Below are 20,633 nucleotides of genomic sequence, written 5' to 3' on the forward strand. Positions count from 1 at the left end.
ATACCCGGAAATGTGTTTAACCTGGACACTGTCGTGGCACAATCAGGTTAATATATAAAGTTAACCATCACGCAGGCCTTTTTCCAAGCACAGGTTCTGTTGTGCTCCACTCTGCTGGCTCCCTCTGTTGTGAAATTACTCAAAATGAGACATGACTGTCCCTCCTGCTCCAACGCTGCTTTTCTCCCACAAGATGCTAAGTGTAGGAAGGGAAGCTGGGTGGCTTAGAAAGGCAGGGATTGAGGACAGTCTCAGCAGGGAGAGGATAAAGGTAAATTTGGGCTTGTGACCAATACACCTCCTCATGCTGCCCTAGTAAACTGCCCAACATTACATCTCTTCCTCTGGATCCCAGTTAACAAACATATTTTGAGAACCTGTAATGTGTCAGGTTATTGGTTAGGTGCCAGGGATATTCCAAAGAGAAATCAAACCATTCTTGCCCTCAAAAGGCTTATGATCCTAGTAGAAGGGACTGGCATGGGGACCCACTATATAAAGTAGGCAAAATATGTGTGATTATTGAAGTCAAGCAGGGAGGCACCTTTCTGGAAAAGGCCTTAAAAACTGAATACAATTTTGTAAGAGAAGAGGTGGGCAGATAAAGGTATGACCAGCTGAGCTGCCCTAAGCCAGGCCACTGTTTCTGTCAAGTTAATGCCACCTGGGAAGAGGGGAAGGACTCTGGGGCACTTGGTCACTGGCCAGGGCTTAGCACGTCCCACCAGCACATCAGCAAATGCCAAGCTGGCTATTGTATCCTTGCTCCAGCCCTCTTCCCACCAGCCCATCAGTGGGGAGGCCTGGTTTAGCAAGAGAGAACTGGGATCCAGCACAGTGGGAGTGACTAAAGGGCCACCAGGTCCAGCTTGGATGCCAGTATGGGAAGGGCAGGGTGAGGGGCCTCCAGGGTGAGAAGCCGGGGTGGGAGGAGCCACTGGGCCATCACATCCTTTTCCTCTTACTTTATCTTACTCTCCCTTTTTCTGAACCCCTAATTTTTTAAAAAAAGATTATTGAGACCAGAAGGTAACAGTAACCCCAGCCACTATGCTTTCTAGGTCCCCCAGCCATGGGGAGATCTGATCAGTGCAAGTATCCTTGGGCCTCACCTGAGGCCTAGCACCCCTTAAAATATGGACAGTAGAGGTTGGAAGGTGTGGGATCAAGGTTGACTCACCCCTCCCAGAACTTGTGGCCTGACCAGGGTGCATCTCATCTCTGGGCCTCAGTGTTTCTATCTGCCAAATGGGGGCAGAGGGGGTGTCTCTGAAGTCCTGTTCAGTTCTAAAGTTTTGTATATAGTAACAGATTTGGTCATTGCATTCAGGGTGTGGTCCTTTTAAAACCTATGCAAGGATGTTCCAAAGAGAAACCAAACCATCCTTGCCTTCAAAACTAAGCAAAGCCAGGCAAAGGCTTCCACTTCAATGGGAGCAAAAAACCCAGGCACTGACCTGGCTGAGGAAGCTGGTTTTCATGTTGAACCTATTGGCATGCTCCCTGGGGGCTCTGCTCCCCAGAAGATTTCTCTTCCTACTGGCTCAACTCCCTCCCTCACCTCCTTTCAGTCTTTGCTCAAATTTCACCTTCCCCAGTAGGCCTTCCTGCCTCCCCTGCACTCCTGACCCCCTTTTCCCAGCTTCTCTTTTTGCTTTTTCCCATAGTTCTATGTCTTTCTAAAATTACATATATAATTTTCTTATTATGTTTATTATTCACTGTCTGTTTCTCATGGGAGGAACAGACAGGGAAAGGGCAGCATCTCTCTTGTTCACTGATGTCTCCCAGCCTGACAGGTAGTAAGTGCTCACTAAGTATTTGTTGAATGAATAAATGAATGAATGAACACAGGGGTCCTTGAAATCGAGAAATGGCAAAACAAATGTATTCTAAATCTGGTTTCAGAATCATCTGCATCTCCCCCATTCTTCATTCTTGGATGCCAGATGTGAGATTGGGGGGTGGGGGCACAAGGAACACAAAAAGACTAGAATGTTGAGGTGCAGCCAGCTATCTAAAAGCTCGTGGGTTTCTGGTTTGATTTTTTTCCTTCCCTTTCATTTTGAAGAGGAAAATTATGAGCTCTGACTTGGGGAGATTCTAGCCAGATTCGATATGTTTCCCCAGAATTTTGCTTTTCCTTGATCCTCAGCTCTGCAGAATATAACAGGAGAGGAAAGGAAGGGTGGGGCTGGCAGGAAGCGGAGGTGTAAGTTGATAGGAAAGAAGACAGAGGGCAGAGGTGGGGAGGGAGGGAGACCCAAGCCATTAGTGGACCTTGAGTAAATTAAAACAGTACCGTCTGGTATGCCTCACAGGGGCTCCAAGTCCTTTCCAGGTTTTTTCTTTTGAAGGTAGGGAGATGGGGAGGAGAGGTGGTGCCTTCTCTTGACCCTGGGGATACTGGGATCTGGCCAAGCAAAGTTGCAAAAACGCAGCCCAGATATTGGGGTGTGACTTGGACTTTAATGCAGGTGGGCCTTTAAAGAGGTCAGGGTGTAAACATGTTATTTCACAGGCCATGTGCTGACGACTTCCCCACCCCTCTCTTCTGCTCTCCTTTCTTTTCTTGCCTTTTCTCCTCCCGCCCTGCCTTTATCCCTCCCCTTCTTTCCAATTACCAGGTGAGAAGGGAAGGTGAGGACTGTTAACTGCCTTGGTTCCTCTGTCCCCTTCATGAGAAACTGCCTTGCACCACTCCCACACCCCACTCTGTGACATCACCTTTCCTTTGCCTGTACCCCTTGGATGGGGCACCTCTCAGGACCACCCCCTTCCTTGTGTCTCAGCTTTCAGAATCCTGATTGGAGCCCCAGCCGATGGGAAGGGCAGGGACCTCCTCACCTCCATGACTACACCTGGCAATAGCATTGGTTCCACCTACTTTGCTGGACTAACATGGAAGGAGTAACTGCAGAATCCGACCTCCAAGGTCCTTTAGCCAAGCCTCCTCTGACCTTGGTGCCCACTTACACCTCTCTTGGAACAGAAACCCAAACAAGGGCCAGCTGGGCCTGCTCACCCTCTCCCCCTTCCTCTCTCCTCTCCCCCTTCCTCCCTGTCCTCTCTCACCTTCCCCGGTCCCTTCTTTTCTCGCCTGTACAGCTGTTGGCCTCTCCAGTCTGGCGCCAGGAGGCAGAGGAGGCGGAGGCCTGGGCGGGGGTTGTGTTTGGCTGGGTCTGGCCCTTTCTGAGGGTCAGAGGGAGGTGTTAGTGTCAGAAAAATATTGCAGTCAGCTCACCCCGCAGCCTCAGACCCTCCACCACACTATAGCATCATCCACCGGCCACAAATGGAGGTTCTCGGAGGTAATGAGTTACACATGTTCCTAGCTGGCCTGGATGCCTGCTTGCTGAGTTTAGGGCCCAAGCTCCCCATTCCGGTGTTCCTTCCCCATAAAATTAAATTATTCTCCTAGGGGAACCCCCTCATCTACTTTCTCATCAATCAAATCTTCCCAGTTCATCTGGTGGAGCTGAGGGCTGCTGGGAAACTGCCCAAGGGCAGGAGTGGATTTCCTGGGAGGGTCTCCTGGGGCCTCGTGGAAGGTCACCGCCCTCTACAGGTTGGAGAACTGGGCTCTGAAGCAGGAGAGGAGCAGAGATATTAACTCATGCAGCACCAAGGTGCTCCCAGGTTCTGTCCCTGCTAAACCAGAGCAGAGAGCAAAGTGCTGCTGGATGAATGTGTGGCCACTGGGGGTGGGTCCTGGGTCTCTCTTGCCCACAGGACGGTCCTACCACAGGATGGGGAACAGCTGGGGAGGTGACAGCAGCCTGGACTTTGAAGTTTGACAGGTCTGGGCCGAATCCATAGACCATACTGGCTGTGTGGCCTTGGACTCAGGGCAGGGTCTCCTCTGCTTGCCCCTCCGTTCCTACTCACCACCACCCACCTCACTCGCTGCCTTGCCAGGGTTGGCAGTTGGGGAGCTGCCCTGAAGGGAGAAGAGAGGATGGAAGAAGGGGAGTTGAGGCATTCATTCGCCCAGCTCCTGCTCTATGGAGTCACCTTAGGCTTCTGCGTCCTTCCACCCAAGGTTATAGCTCCTTATAAGCCACCCTTCTCCACAATGGCTTTCTCCACCCTGGTTCCAGTAACTGCCCCCTGCTTGACTCTGGGGGCCAGGAGTGGTTACAGCCCAAGGACACTACTCCAGCCCGTGTGGGCATCTTGCACTCTGACCGCTCCCTTTGCTAAATCCTGGGAAGTTTCCTAGTTTGAGTGGGCCATCGGTTCCCCTGACCCTCTAATCTTCAGTGTCCCCATCTGCAAAATGGGAATATTGTTACTCACTTCCCGGAAGCAGTGGGGAAATCAGGTGACATAACCCATGTAAAGCACCTCGTGCCCAGTCGACCTCAATACACATGAATTTCAGCTCCCTGACCTTTGGGGAGTCCCTGCCAATCTTGGGAACAAGGGGAGGAAGGAGAGAGACGAGGTCATGAGCAGCTGCTGCCACCCAGGGTCTCCTGGGAAACACCCGCGCCACTTCTCAGGGACCCCTGGCCTAGGTAGCATTTTAGGGCTGGTTCTTACCTTCTGTTCAAGAAAGCAGTGTTTCAGCCCCGGCCAGTGTGGCTCAGATGGTTGAGCGTCATCCCATGCACTCAAGGGTCACCAGTTCGATTCTCTTTCTCTCTCCCTCTCCCTTCCTCTCTAAAATCAATAAAAACATATTTTCAAAAAAGAAAAGAAAGAAAATACTGTTTCAGTTAATGGACTTCCTCGTGAAGCCTTAGATACTCAAGGAAACCGAGCAAGTACTTTTAGTCCAATTTCTCAAATAGTAGAATCTTTAAGGGATTTTTTTTTTAAGGGGTATTCTGGGTCCCGAGTGTTCCTGGTTCTGTGGGGTGCACAAGGCTGGCCATTCCCACACCCCTGCCCCAATTAGAGCAGTTGGCTCCCAGGTGCCTTCCTGAGGTTGCTACCAGAAGGGTTGAGGGATATGTTTTATTGTCCCCAGGTGGAGGCTGGTGTCTTGTGTAGGGGACAGGGAAGAAAGAGGAGCCCAGACACCCCCAGGGCTCCTTCCCACATTGATGGGGTAACAGGAGCCTTTTCCCCTCCCCAAGCCCTCATTGTGAAACTATGCATGTCCTGTGTGGCATCACTCCGGGGGGTGGGGGCTGTGCGGGTGGCTCTGGGGGCGATGCTGCTGGCCTGGTACACCCTGGGTGGGCTGAGAGGAGAACTCAGTGACAGTGGGACCATAGTGGGGAAAGGGCTTCAGGAGATACCCTGAGTGGAGAGGTGCCGAGTCAGGTCCTGATTATTCTTCACTGTTTCACCCACTTCTCCCCACCCAAGGACCTTGCTCATCTGGCTCCTGCCCTTTGTTCCCTTGCTCATTCATTCCTTCAATTTTCCATCTTTGTCTTTCAATAAGAAAGGAGCTTCCCAGGCACCCTGCACTGGCCACGTGGCCCCCAGGACCGCAAGGGGGCATGAGACAAGGCCCGCCCTCTGCCATGCCACCATCACTCCTGCTGGCCTGTCCCCCTCTCCTCCTGCCTTCCCCACTGCTGAGCAGCTCAAGGTTGGTCCAAACACAAAGCTGACCCACAGGTGGTCCAGCGTGAAGCACATTCAGGATTTGGACCACATGGTTGGTGCAGACCACATACAGCCTCACTCGCCCCAGGCACCTGTGTCCAAACTTAATATTAACATCTTGAATAGTCTCGCCCTCTCTGTGGTGGGGATGACATTGCACAGTGGCAAAAAAACCCAGCTTTCAGAGCCAGGCAGGCTGGGCTCTGACTCTGGCTCCGCTGCTTGCACTCTCACTGCGAGCCCCCGAGCAAGTTCTCAGCCTCCGCTTCCCCTCCTCTGTAATAGGTCTCTCACAGCCCTTGACAAGGGGTTGCTGCAAGGGCTGCACCAGTTATTCTACATTAAGTCCTTCCCACAGTGCCTGGTATGTACCAAGCACCCATAAATGTGAGATCTTAGCATGAGTATCGCCGCAGCCCTCGGTCTGGCTCTACCCTGGGCACACCCATGGCGGTCTAGCTCCTCCACATTCTGTTTTTTGTCTCTAGGACAGTTAGCTCCGCTCTCACCTCCTTCCTAGATTTGTTCATTCCTGGTGTCAGATGATAAACAGCATGACTGATGCCCCTTGAGTCTGAAAGCCCTGGCTTCTCTCTGTCTCTTCCCCAGGCCTCTGGTGCAGCCTCCCTGGCCCTTGTCAGCTGTCTATTCACATTTATGTTGCAGCTTGTGGACCTGAGTCCCCTGTGGACTCTAAGTCCTTAAGAGCAAACACTGTCCACCCTTGGGTTCATCTTCATGTCCTCAACACCTAGCACTGTGTCTTTGCTTGTGGAATGACAACATATTCTTGTCCACCAGGATGAAGGAAGGCTTAGAAACATAGCTTAAGACAAATCAAAGGAAACTGTGACTTCATTTACCCAAAGATTACAGGGCTTTACCGTGCTGCTGGTGCATGCAGAATAAAAGGTCATGGTTCCTGCCCTCAAGGGGCTTAAAGTCCCCTGAAGACACAAGCATGTGAACAGACATTGCATTATAATTTGATTAATACTCTGATGTAAGTACAAGCCAAGTGCAGCTAGAGGGGGAAGGACTCCTCAGTCTGCCTTGGGGAGGAAGGAAGGCCTCCTGCAGGGATAGACATGGGAGCAAAATATCAAAGGGCAGGCTGTAGCATGCCTGTTAGAAAGGGCAGGGGAAAATTTTCCAAGCCAAGGGAAGGAGCGCTCAGGCTGAGGAAGGATAGTGGTGGGAGTAGTAAACACTCACTTACCGAGCTCCTAGGCCAGGCACTGTTCTAAACATTTTACAAGTATGAGCTCATTTGATCCTCACATCAACCCAGTGAGATGAGTCTCATTTTTATACCCAAGTGACATATGAAGAAACCAAGGCACAGAGACCTGGTAACTTGCCCAAGATCACAGCGTTAGGAAGGGTTGGTGTCTCAGTCCATTCAGGCTGTTGTAACAGAATACCATAGACTGGGTGGCTGATAAACAACAGGCATTTATTTCTCACAGTTCTGGAGGCTGGGAAGCCCAAGATCAAGGTGCCAGAAGATTTGGTGTCTGGTGAGAGCCCGTGTCCAGCTTTATAGAAAGCTGTCTTCTCACTGTGTGCTCACACAGTAGAAGTGGAGAGGGAGCTCTCTGGGATCTCTTTTATAAAGGGACTAATCCCATTCATGAGGGCTCCACCCTCATGACCTAATCACTCCACAGAGGCCCCACCTCCTAATACCTTCACACTGGGTGTTCGGTTTCAACATATGAATTTGGTGGGACAGGAACATTCAATCTATAGCAATTGGAGTCAGATTCCCTGACTCTACAGCCCACACTCTTAGTTATATGAAGCTAAAGCCATGTCATGGAAGGTCTCCTGTACCATCCATAGGCATCCGGGTTCTGGAGGCAAGGGGCAGGCAGCAAATGGTTTCAAGGCAGTGAAAGGGCACAGTCCCATTTGCATTTTGGAATGGTTACTCTGGCTGCAGCAGGACGTTGGATTTTCTGGGAGGAAAGTCACCAGTGACCTCTGCAGAGCCATGTCTGTGGAGTGGGTGGAGAGAAGCCAGAGTGCAGTGGGTTAAATCTGACTTAAAAGAGAGGGAGAGGACCCTTGTGCCTTGAATGCGGACTCTGATTTTAAGGCTGTGAGGTTGGAAAAAGAATCAATGGACTGGAGGAGAGGATATGGGGCTGAATCTAGGTAGGATAATCCAGGTGAGAAATGCTGGTGCCTCAGCAGAAGTGGAAGAGATGAGAGGGGACCCAGTTCTGGTCATATACTTTTAGATGAGAGCCTACAGGTTGGTGGGGTGTGTGAAAACAAGAAAAGAACCAGGGAAAGAGCTCTGGCTAATGCCATGCCGAGAGGTGTGAAAGGTTAGGAGATAAGGAGGAGCAGTAAAGGAGCCTCAGAGGGAGCGACCAGTGCAAGAAAAAGCAAGAGTGGTGAGCTCTGGGAGTATATTAGGAGGAAGGGGTGACCAGCTGTGCCAGCGCTGCTGGAAGGGCAAGCTGGAAGAGCAGTGAGCACTGGCCATCAGACCCAGCCATTGGAGGTCAGTGGTGACCTGGTATATTAGTCAGCTCAGGCTGTGTAACAAAATACCACACAGACTGTGTGGCTTCAACAACAGACATTATTTTCTCATAGTTCTGGAGGCTGGAAGTTCAACATCAATGTGTCATCAGGGTTGGTTTCTTCTGAGGCCTCTTTCCCTGGTTTGCAGATGGCTGCCTTCTTGCTATATCTTCATATGGTCTTTTCTCTGTGCACATGTGCCCCTGGTGTCCAAATTTCCTCTTCTTATAAGGGCACCCATCAAAGTAGATCAGAGCCCACTCATTTTAACTTAACCATCCTTTTAAACGCCCCATCTCCAATTCTAGTCACATTCTGAGGTCCCGGGGGTTAGGGCTTCAACATAGGGATTTGGGGGTGGGGCACAGTTCAGCCCATAAAACCTGGCAAGAGCAGTTTCAGTGAATTTGGGTGGGAGGAGGCTGATTGGAGTGGGTTCAGGAGTGAATGTGAGGAGAGGAATTGGATGCAGAGTGTACCTGCAATTCTTTTGAGAAATTTTGTACAAGAGGATAAACATGGAGGAGGAAGGAAGGACAGAGAGATTTTTTAAATATATATATTTTATTGATTTTACAGAGCGAGAAAGGGAGAGGGATAGAGAAATAGAAACATCAGTGAGAGAGCGACATCAATCGGCTGCCTCCTGCACACCCCCTAAGGGGATCTAGCCCACAACCTGGGCATGTACCCTGACCGGAATCCAACCGGGGAATCTCTTGGTTCATAGGTCAATGCTCAACCACTGAGCCACACTGGCTGGGCTGTTTTATTTTTTAAGATGGAAGAACTAGCAGTATGGTTTATGCTGATGGAGTGATTCCATATGGAAGGAAACGTTGGCCAAGCAGAATTGCTGGAGTTAGGTCCCTGAATTAGGAGAAGAAGGAATCTGCTGTGTAGTTGGGGTGTTGGCTCAGCCAAGAGCACAAACTGTTCGACTACAGTGATAAAAGGGAAGGCAAAGTGTGAGGCCCTGGACGCAGGTCAATGGTTCCATTGTGGTGGGAACTTAAGGAAGCTTTTTCCTTGTTGCTTCTGTGACTTCAGTCAAGTAGGAAACTGAGAGTGAAGCACAAGGAGGAGGTTTGGGACAAGCCTCTGGGAGATGAGTGTGTGGATGGACTGGGAACAGGTAGCAAGCCTGCTGGACAGCCTACTGGGCCCACTTGGGTTTAGTGGTCATGAGCTTAAAGTCAGGCCGATCAACATGGCGGTGCCTTTTTTCCTTTCTCCAGCTGAGCTCAGCTACGTGATGGGAGTGCAGAGTGGCAGAGTTGAATCTAACCAGGGTTAGAGTGTTGCCACAGGAGTATGAGGAAGCCAGAGAGGGGCAAGGGAGTGGAGAGTGGGTGTAGAGAGTGAATAACTTATATTATAGAATGTATATCGGGCCTTGGCCAGTGGCTCAGTTGGTTGGGGTGTCATCCCGTATGCCAGAAGGTTGAAGGTTCGACTCCTGGTCAGGGCACATACGTAGATTTCTGGTTCAATCCCTGTTTGGGGCATGTACGGGAGGCAACCCAGGTGAAGGTTAAAAACAGCAACAAAAAATGTACATAGGATTAGAAGGGAAGGAAGGATGTGAGGGGGAGAGATGGAGGAAAGGCGGTAGGACCCATGGTTTGGCCCTGGTGAGGTCAGGCAGCGCCAGAGTCGGAGTTCCTGAGGGAGTGCAGCAGGAGAGGCGGCTATACCATGAGACTTGGAGATCGGGATTAAGAAAGAGTCCTGATTATTGGTAAAGCCAATAGAAATGTAATGTGAGCCCCTTGTGCAGTTTTCTAGCAGCCACGTGAAAAGGTAAACAGACACAGATGAAACAAATTTAAAGACAGTCATACATTTTATTTAATCTAATATATCCAAAATATTATCTTTTTGATAGGTAATCACTATAAAAAAATAAGGGAGGTATTTATATATATTTTTTCTCATGCTGAGCCTTCAAAATCCAGTGTGTATTTTGCATTTGGAGCCCATCCCATTTTTGGACTCATTTCAAGCGTGCCCTGCTGGAGATAAAGTTAGGAGAGGAGGTCAGAAGGACTTAGAACTGGAAACTGAAAGCTACAGTGAGCTGGGGGGGGGGGGGGGGCAGATGTCCCTTAGAAAGGAGGAGAAATGTACAGTTTTGTGATGTGAGACCCCCAAGCTGGGGAGTTTTAGGGAGGAGAGAGGGAAAGTTCTGAAAGTAGCAACAAGTAGCAAAGTAAAATACCTTCTGCACCCTTAGGCTGCTGGTATGAGCAGGAGAGCCAGAAATCCACACTTGGGAAGACAAAGGAGCAGGTTTCAGTGAGAACAAGAAAGTAAAAGAAATGTTTCGTGGGTGGGGGGGAGGTTGAAGAAATCAGGCATTTTGCGGAAGGCTGACTGGGAGGTCCAGGGGTCACTGTGGGAAGGTTTCAGCAGTTGGAAAGGGAGATGGGGGTCAAAGGGGTATATGAGGCTGTTTGGGGTTTAGGGTGGGTGATGGGGAATCCTGGGGCTTCTGTGGGCCTGATGTAAGCCAGGACTGAGGACTCTCAGTGGGTTGCTCAGGCTGATTCTGGGGCAGAAACTGATGGTGGAGCTGAGTTTGTGATAGGGGTCTTGCCAAGAGCACACAAAGTCCTACGGACCCCCACTCCCTCCAGACAGTGATATGCGGGCCCGGGGGTAGGGGAGGGGGTTGTCATAAGCACCAGGAGCTCTGGGATTCACTTTGGTTTTTGTGAGGCAAGGAGGCCAGCAGAGGTGGTGGGAGGGGTGGCTGGGTCCTTTAGAAGTGATTATAACAGAAATGATAATACACGGCTCCCCTTGATTGAGCCAGCGGCACAGCAGGCACTGTGCTCAGCGCTTCAGTAAAATTTTTCCGTTAAACCTCATCATATATTATTGTCCCCAGTTTGTCCATGAGAAGAGGAAGTCTTAGGTGAAGTAAATTGACCAAGGTCACCTGGCTAGTCAGAGGCAGAGCCTGAATTCAAAGCCACACCTGCCTGCTCCTCACACCTCACCCCCTCCGTCCAGCTCGTGCCTGCTCCTCGGAGCAAGGCCCTGGAGTCCCTGGTGACCATGAGGGGCTATGAGAGTGGGTTCTTGGAGTTTAGGCTTCCAGGGGTGGAGACAGTCTGGCTGATGATAAAGCTAGGGTGCAGCTGTGGGTGGGAATAAATGGCTAAAACGCAGGGGGCAGACAGAATGAATTATTCTCAAGAAGTGCCTCTGGCAGGAAATAGATAGAAAGACAAATAGGTTTGGATAGGAGCTCAATGGCAAGGTCTTAAATGGCTGCTGGGAGAAGCAGGCAACACTAACCTCAAGACGGACTTCAGGTCAGAGACATGGTCTACCCTCCTGGTGACCCTGCCCCTACCACCTCTTGGGGCTCTGGCCTGAAGTCTAAGTCCACACGCAGAGGTCAGCCCTAGGAACACAGCAATGAAGAACGGGCCCAGCCAGGTAGGACTGGCCTGGTCCCCCGCCCCGAAGACCTGACTGCTAGTTAACAGGAAGGCCCAGCCACAGAGCTGAGGGGGCCCATGATAGCACAGAGTCCCAAAGCTTGCCGGCTCCTTGGTGCCACCTCATTTCCTGCAGTCTGGCTTGAGATTCAGTTCAAGTCTCAATAACCCAAGGTGTTCATAGCAGGCAGAAAAAGGTTTGTCTTTAGACAGTCCTGTTATGATGGTTACTCAACTTATCGTGGTGATCACCTTGTAAGGCCTATAAATGTAAAATCACTATGTTGTACACCTGAAACTAATACGATATTGTATTCCAACTACACTATAATAAAATAAATAGATTACTCCTCTTGGAGGCTGCAGGGAAGGGGCTGACCTCTTGCCTCCTCTCTTGACACCTCACAGAAGGTTAGAGCTTCGATCATCCACAGGTCTCCTTGGGGAGCACAGGGAATCTAACTGATGGAGGAGGGACTAGGAAAACAGGAAACTCAAAGGGGGTAGATGATAGCAATCAGATCAGGAGCGGCAGATTGAAGAAGACTAATGAGGACAGGGGGAAACTGAGGACACTCTTCCCCAGTGGAAGCCACACCTCCCAGTTTGCAGGTTTATGCCTGCTCTCCGATTGTTGCTTAACAGAGCACTATTCACTCTTAAAAGTGTCTCTGTTTGAAAATGATCTCATAGTTTGTCCTGGAGTAAAGATGTGCTTGATGTTGTCCCCTCCCTGGGGCGTTTTATGCCAGCATCTTTGTTCTCCAGTGCCATTAGGACCTCAGGGTATTCTTCCAACTGCAGGAATGGAAGTGTAATGTCATAAGTATTCTAAACATTTCCAGGGTCTCCGGGGGAGTTGCCTTAAACCTGTAGGTGTATATTGGGGATCGGCACCTGAAGGGTGTTTACAGACTAAAGGTAAGAAGGGGCCGTTTTGCCAGTGGGTGGAGCTGAGAAGAGCCTGCCTGCTTCATGGGCACAAGGGGGGCAGCCTCAGGGACCCTTGGCTTGCTGGGTGTGCCCCTCCCTGCTTCTGCCAATGGCCCCCCTAGTAAGGCTGTTCTGTTTGTGATCGGAAATATAAAAATGGTTGCTCTTGCTACTCTATTCCTAGATAAGTTTTCAAAGTTGCAAAGTCTTATTTAGGGCCTAAATTTTAGGAGACAATGAGCCTGTATTTGGCAAAATTCCATCGCCACAGGAAACCTAGAAATGGAATAGCACCTGGATACAAAGGTAAACTGTGGTTAAGAGGAGGATGCTTCCCACCCCTTGCTCCCTGGCTGCAGTTCCTTATCGTGATAAAGCAGGGATAAAGCAACAGCCATGGGTTCTCCTCTGGGTGACCCTTAAGCAGCATCACTGGTCTTGGGACTGGGTGCCTGAGGGAGAGGGAGAGGGAGCTGCCCTTTTCTTGGCTGCCCTGCCTGGGCATAGAGATGGAGTTTGGAAGTCAGCACTGATAACCACTACATCTTGCTCAAGAATCGGTTGCTGGGTGAATGAAAACTCCCCTGTGACATTTCTTCTCCTACTTTCCCATTATCACACCAGCATCCCTTCTCCGGACCTCGCATCTCTTCCTTCCTTCAAGGCTGCCATTAAAAAGATAGTTTCTTACTCACAGAGGCAGAGGGAGTGAGGGGAAACCATAGGCAAGAGTTTTCACTGTGGTTTCCTTGGGAAGGAACAGGTGAGGCAGGGTAAACAGGCTTGGGATTGGCTAGTTTGGATTATTTCAGGGTGCTCTGGGCACAGGGGCTGTCCCCAGTTCTGATACCTGGTGGCCCTGTGGTGAAGGAGGCGGTGGGGTTGTGAGGACTCTGGATTGATAGTTTTTCATATGAACGGCTTGTTGAAGATAAGGTCCTTTGTGATCTGGCCAGCCTGGCAGGGGCAGTCTCCCCAGAGGCAGCAAGGCCCTAAGGTGTTGAAGCATCAAATAGAAACCAGAAAAAGTGGTTAACAGAAGCCTAAACATTGGCTTGGAGTGCCCAGTAAATCTGTGTTTAGTTATTAGTCTCATTTACCTACAAACAGCCAACAGATGTTAATTGAGCACCTGCTACATGCCAGGACCTGTGGGATCCAGAGATGAATCACAGGCCCTACCCTCTGGGAGGTGACCCTCAACAAATCTGTATTTTTCTTGGTTTATGGGTGCAATTCTATTCACATTATTAGCTATATCATCATTGCCACAATTTTTCAACAAAGCTCCATACATGATAACTGTTGGTTCCAGGCCTTACCAGGTGACAGAGGTCCATCATCTTCACTCAGATCCACTGAAATACCTTCTGTGGCTCAGTCTGCTCTGCTTTCTGTGCAGAGGCCACTGAGCTGGAGGCTTCTGAGCCTGGAGGCTTCAGGGACACTTCCAGCTCATTCCCATGCAGGTGGCAGGGGTTGAGATCTTAGACTGCCTGTCTTCAAAACCAGATACCCCGATGGCCCTTCCAACTCAGTGGTAGAAGTTCCTGCCCTGAGGATGGACCAATTTATCAAACCAGGACATGGCAGGGAGGTGGCACTAGCAGCTTGGAAAGAGTAGGATATAAAAATGGAAATAGCTGAGCCCTGGCTGCCACACTGCAAACACATCATTAGATGATTTATTTCCTCTGACAAGGAGCCAGGAGAGGAATTGGGAATTTTTTTCAGAGGCATCCAGGGCCACTCTGAGGAGAAGGGTCTTTTGGCCTTAATTTAGGCAGAACCCTTAGCCTGCTGCCACTTGAGTCTCTCTGCATTGACACAGCATTTCTTCCAATTCATGCACTGCCCGTATTGGGCAAGTGTGGGCATCTTCTGCCAGCTCCAGGACCCACTTCTTCCTGGGGACTCCCTGGTTCTCCGTCCCTGCTAGGTGGCAGGGATGGGCCAGCTCACCTTGGCTGCCCTCCTCTCCCCTCCCGCCTGGCTTTGTCACCATCCTTCAACCTCAGCCTCAACATGATCTGCACACCACCCAGAGTCCCTTCCTCCTCCCCCTCTCCTCCTGCGGAAAATAAACAGGCAAGCCCTTGATAACAAATATTGCAGGGAAGTTACAAAATTACAAGATATCTCTAGAAGTGCTAGGAGAAACTGTTCTAGGTCATCATAACACCTAAAATGAATGAGCTCTGGCCATCCCTTGTTCCACCCGCACCCCTTTTTTAGAACTGGACGTAGAAGGTTCAGACTCATTTGTTCTTGCAGAAAAGACTGTCACCTCCCTTGTCCTGCACCCTTATCGGGCCGTCTGCCTGGAAGACTCGGGTACGTGATCCAACAAGGCAGAGGTGGCTGGCGGTTGCTGCGCCCCAGCGGGCGGTTCTGGACCCTCCCACGCTCGGTCGATGAAACTGCGTGTGGGTGGCTGTCCTCTGCAGTGTCCCTGCCTCGCACCCCCCTCTTCCCTTATTGAGAGAAAGTAAACAGAGGTCCCCATTAAAACCAGAAAGGGACGGCAGCTTCAAAGACAGAGGTTATTTGGGTCTATTTCAATGGACAGTGTGAGTGGTGAGTAACCAGCGTGAGGATAATGAAGTCAGCCTCCAGTGGTTAGGATCCGGGGATGGGATGAGCTCTGCGGTCCCTTCCAGAAATAAAACCGTATCTCCACCTGCTGTTTACCAGCTGTGGGATCAAAGAGAACAAAAAGAAAATGACTGTTTGTCCTTGGTAAAACTCAATTAGGTGACAATTGAATCACTGCATCCTGGGGTTTTTTTTATCTTGTATAGACCCGGGTTCTTTGGAAATAAGTAAATACTCAGATATAATTTGTGAGGTGTTGTTGTTTTTTTTAATGAGAAGAAAATAAATTCAAAGAGATTAAGAAATTGAAAAATTAGTTTGTCAAGGAAGGCTAAATTAATGAAGGGGATAGCTCATGGTCTCCCAGTTCGTATATGACAGAGGCAGGCTTTGAATCTACCTCCACAGAGCCCCAAATCCATGCTAGTCCCCCTGTGGGAGTGTTAGGGAAACTGGGACCCAGTTTCTGAGGCTCCCACCTTAGTGTGGCATTGACATTGGTGGGGTAGGGGGAACTTCTGACTCATCCTCAGCTCAACTGTCTGGGACTGAGTGGTTTTCATATAAACTTTCCTTTTCTGACCTTAAATCCTTGCTCCCAAGCACCTCCCCACCCTCTGCAGACAACATTTTAGCAAAAGCTCTTTAGGGAGCAATCTTGTTCCCATAATTAAAAGGAACCCTTTGCAATTTTAGCCTCTGGGAATAATAAAATAGTTTGAGATAACTCCATTTTGAACGTGTCCTATTAAAAAGAAATAAAAATTTAAAAAAATAAACCAAACTCTGATAATAGCAAGACTTTTCATTGCTTTTCCAAGAATGTGTCTTCACATTCTCTTTTGATATGACAAATGCCTTGTTCCAGAGCTGTGTACCTTTGTGCCATAGAAGTGTGATTGCATCATTGGATCAAAATCAGAACGTCCAGGGGTGGGGCTCAGGCCTCAAGATGTCAAAGAAGTTCCAGTGTGTGATTATGCTTCCCAGCCAGGATTCAAGTGTCGATTCAGTCCCAATGACTTGCTCCCACAGTTTACCTATTTGGGCACTAAGTGGCAATCTGAAGTCATGGGTGAGCAAGCAAAGCCAAGATTTTGTTTATTTTTTTCAGACCAAAATTTTGCACAAAAGCATGGTTTTACAGCCAACAAAAATGTGTCAACTATTTGCGTAAGACGAATGTAAGAGATGATCTTTGCAGCAAAAATAAATGCCTTACACATGTCTTTGTTCTTGCAAAGAACATTATTGCGGTTCTGCTGTGTGCTGGTTGATGGGGTGAGAGAGATCAGTGAGACACACACTGCCCCAGAGGACCTTTTAGACGCGTGGGGCGGCCGGAGATGTAAATAGAGAGTTGTGACTAATGAAGTTACTGCTAGGTAACAAGGTGTGTGCAAGGTGTGTGCTAGGTTCTGACGCGGTTCGTTCAGTGGGACTTAATCCTTAATGTTCTACCTTCTAGCATATTCTAAATCTTGAACATCTAAAAAGTTTGGTTTTGCTTCTCTATAAATAAAATCTCCTTGGAGTACATCAACTTTTTTCTTGCCATCTGTCATTGAGCTGTGATTTCATTACCTTTACTAAAGTCGGTGTTCCTCCAATGTTTCTCACTACACACAATCCAGTGGTACTCAAGAGGATGTGAAGTGATGCATGGGTGCAAATTTGTTATTTTAGTGGTGAGGTATTTATTTTAATGTGTAATAACTAAGTTTCCACTTATGATGACACTATTAAATTTCCTTCTCAAATAAATTCAAGTTTTAAAAACGTGGAGTGACAAAGAAAATAATAGCCCGGGGATATGCAGCTATGGTAAAATTGCACAGGCCAGATGCAGATGGGTGCCCAGAGGTGGGAACGCCATCTATCTGACAGCTTCCAGCCCATCAGGAAGCATGCGCTCCATGCTGAGATAAACAACATCTCCCCGCCTGGCACTGGGGACTTGTTCTGCACGTCACTTTGCTTTGCTTTTTTTAGTTTCCATTTACTCGCTTGGAGCCACTAGTTTTACCCTCTCCAGGCCTTTAGAGCCCCCTTCTCTTGGCTTTCTGATCTTCTGAGATGCCACCCTCATTTCTGGAGGCCACTGCAAGATGGAATCAAGTTTCCCTTGATTCTCTTATGTCTTGGAAGAGTTTTGTTTTTGTTTCTGTTTTGTCTTTTTATGCCATTTTCTCCCTTGATCTGGTCTTGTGTGTGGCCATATCTACAAACAACTATCTTTAATAACTAACAGCTTTGTCTGATATTTTCTCCAGCTTCCCACATGGAGAAAGACAGTTTTCTTCTTAAAGTCACAGTTTTTCAATATATATCTGTAAATCAGATGATAAAGCTGGAGAGGAGAGATAATGGATTTCAGCCCATCTCAAAAGATCTATCCTTCAAAGGCCTGCTGTGCTGTGGCCTCCTCTGTGCAGGTTCTGGGACCACCTCCCAACACAGAATGAATCACTGCCTCTGCAATGCAACACTTGTCTTGTACCATACCTCTCTTAAATATATATGTCACTCACACCTGTCTAATAGTTACCTGTTTGCACGTCTTCTTCCCCTCGGCTGTGAGTGTCTGAAGAGCAGTAGTCATATTTTAATTTCTTGTTCATCAAATATTTTCTGAGTGCCTACTATGTGCCAGACACTGGTCTAGGCACTGGGAATCTGCAAGTGAACAATGCTGACAAAATCTCTCCTGCATGTGGCTTGTTATTTTTGCATTTCCTAATGTCTAACATAAATGCATTTGTTGTTAATTGCCACATAACAAATTAGCCCCAAACCAAGCAGTTGAAAACAACAAAAACTTATTGTCTTACCCAGTTTTTGAGGAAGCCATGGGTGTGCAAGGAAAGCCAAGATTTTTATTTTTTCACATCAAAATTTTGCTCAGAAATATATTTATGTATAATACAATCTGACAGGAAGCTGGGAGCAGCTTAGCTAGGTAATTCTGGCTCAGCATCTCTCATGAGACTGCTGTCAAGATCTCAGCCAGGGTGGAGTCATCTGAAGACTTCATTTGGCTGGAGCATCTGCTTCCAGGCTCACTCACATGGCTGTTGGCTGAAGGCCTCAGTTCCTTATCATATAGCCTCTCCACAGAGCATTCATAACATAGCAGCTGGCTTCCCTCCAAATAATTGTTCCAAGAAAGAGAAAGAGTGAGCAAAAGGAAGTTACAGTGTCTTCTGTCTAATCTCAGAAGTGACACACCATCACTTCTGCCACAGTCCATTGGTCACACAAACCAATCCTGATGCTATGCAGAAGGAGACTACACGAGAGGTCTGGGACCATCCAGGGCCCTTGAAGGCTGCCTTCCACTGTAGGGCAATAGGTGGTGGGTGTTCAATAAACGCTTGTTAAAGTATTACCCAAACAATCCGTAGGCCAAAACCTCTACTTTCTAAAAAATAAACTTTATTTTTAAAGCAGTTTCAGGTTTACATCAAAATTAGTGGAAAGTGCAGAAAGTTCCCATATACCCAGTGTCCCCCTCCACAGCCTCCCCCACTATCAGCATCTTTCAACACAGTGGTGTATTTGTCACAATTTATGGACCTACATTGACACGGCATTATCATCCAAAGACCATAGTTTACATGAGGATTCACTCACTGTGTTGTACATTCTGTGGGGCTGGGCAAATGTATAAGGACATGTGTGCGTTATTAGAGCGCCATACGGAATCGTTTCACTGTACTCAACGTCCTCTGTGCTCCCCGTTTGTCCCTCCCCACTCCCAGTCCCCGACAGCCTCTATCTTACTGTCTTCATAGTTTTGCCTTTTCCAGAATGTCATATAGTTGGACTCAGCCAGTATTTAGCCTTTTCGGATTGACTTCTTTTACTTAGCAATACGCATTTAAGGCTTGATGGCTCATTTCTTTTACTTTTTTTTTTTTTAAACAAATAAGTGAACATGTTTTGTGCCCTGGCTTTACTGACTGTATCATTTTGGAGTGTTTTTAATCTTCCACTCAGCTTAAATAATTTGAATGGTTTACCCAGCTAACATGCTGCTGCCATATTAAATTAAAAAGTCAATGAATGTGTTTTGGACAGACTTAGTAACTTGTCTTTCCCTTAAATTGTCTTCTTTCCCTTACAGTCATATTCTGTAGCCACCTTGCCAGACCCTTCATGTTTTGCTTGTCTAATGATCCGTGGAAAATATCTATTTGAAACCCTTATTATGTTTTATTTAAAATAGATTTTGTTTAATGTACAAAGTAATCGAGTCTTGCTAAAAGAACTAAGCTCTCTCAGAGGAAGGTCTAAGTCATGTGTGTGTGTGTGTGTGTGTGTGTGTGTTAGGCAAGAAAGGGACCTATCACCAAAGGGTGCTTTCTATTAAATTGCAGCCTCAGTAGAGGGGAAGGGAAGCACTTCTTTGACGAGAATAAAATAGAGCTGTACCGCTGCGGTGCGCCCCACTCTTACAGTGAACTAGCAATGCACTGACAGAGGGCAAAGGGAGATTCCAGTTAGTGTACTGTGGGCTGTGTGATTTTCTTCTTCGCGTTCTGCCAAGATTGAAAATCAGTACAGACTTTACATAAAAGGATGGTGTTCTAATTAGTAGGATTAAAGAAAAAAAAAATAGTCCTTGACTTTGTGACGAGTTTAGGAAAATGTCTTCATTTCTAGAGGAACAAAGAGGGCCTTACGTTTTTGTTTTCCTCCACAAGGTGAAAAAGTTCAAGTTGAATGAAAATTAGCACTAATCTGGCGCTTTATAAATTGTGATGTAGTCAAGCTGTGACTGTATATTGTTTGCACTTAACCCTTAACCCTTAACATTCAATTTACTAAACTGACTGCCTCAAGTTCAGGCAAATTCTAGTACCTTGTGCCTCAATAAAAATGTTCCATGCAAGAAAACACATCAACTTTTTTTGAGAGAGAGAGAATGCTTTCATGTTATAGTGAGCCAGAGAAACAAGGTTCTACTGGAACTAGAACAGTGAACAGAATATAGTTTAACTTAATTAGATCTCCAAAGGAAATAAGAAGAGGGTCCCCCGGCGGCATGGCTTGGTGGTTGAGCATCGACCCATGGACCAAGACTTCACTGGTCCAATTCCTGGTTAGGGCACATGCTCAGGCTGCAGGCTCAATCCCCAGTAGGAGGCAGCTGATTGATGTTGCTCTCTCATCAATTTTTCTATCTCTCTCTCCCTCTCCCTTCCTCTCTCTCTCAAATCAATAAAAACATATTTTTTTAAAAAAAAGGAAGAAGAGGGTCAAAGAAAGCCGATAAACAGAGAAGCCCAGATTGGTTGGGATAAATATATGAATAATAGCGTTTAAGCACGGGTATCTTCTGACCCATCCCAGCAGTTGCTCTGCCATCATTCTCATCATCATCGAAAGAGGAAGCTGGGCCTAGTGCAGGAGAGCTGGAACAACCATCATGATCATAACTCATATTTGTATAACAGGCAATGCTATGCCCACCATTCTGACTCTCAAAGGAAGTAGACTTTAATATGTTCCAACCAGACAGCCAGCAACTCTCACAAGAAAGAAAGA

At 47.8% G+C, this 20,633-nt stretch overlaps 1 protein-coding gene across 1 annotated transcript in view; it reads left to right on the forward strand.

The window, feature by feature from the left end:
* The window catches only part of SCARA5 (scavenger receptor class A member 5), a 96,864-nt gene that overhangs the window by 8,140 nt on the left and 68,091 nt on the right, over positions 1–20,633 (forward strand). The gene's annotated exons all lie outside the window — the stretch shown is intronic.

This window comes from Miniopterus natalensis, chromosome 4 (genome assembly GCF_054644295.1).
Source record: "Miniopterus natalensis isolate mMinNat1 chromosome 4, mMinNat1.hap1, whole genome shotgun sequence".
NCBI classification, from domain to species: domain Eukaryota; kingdom Metazoa; phylum Chordata; class Mammalia; order Chiroptera; family Miniopteridae; genus Miniopterus; species Miniopterus natalensis.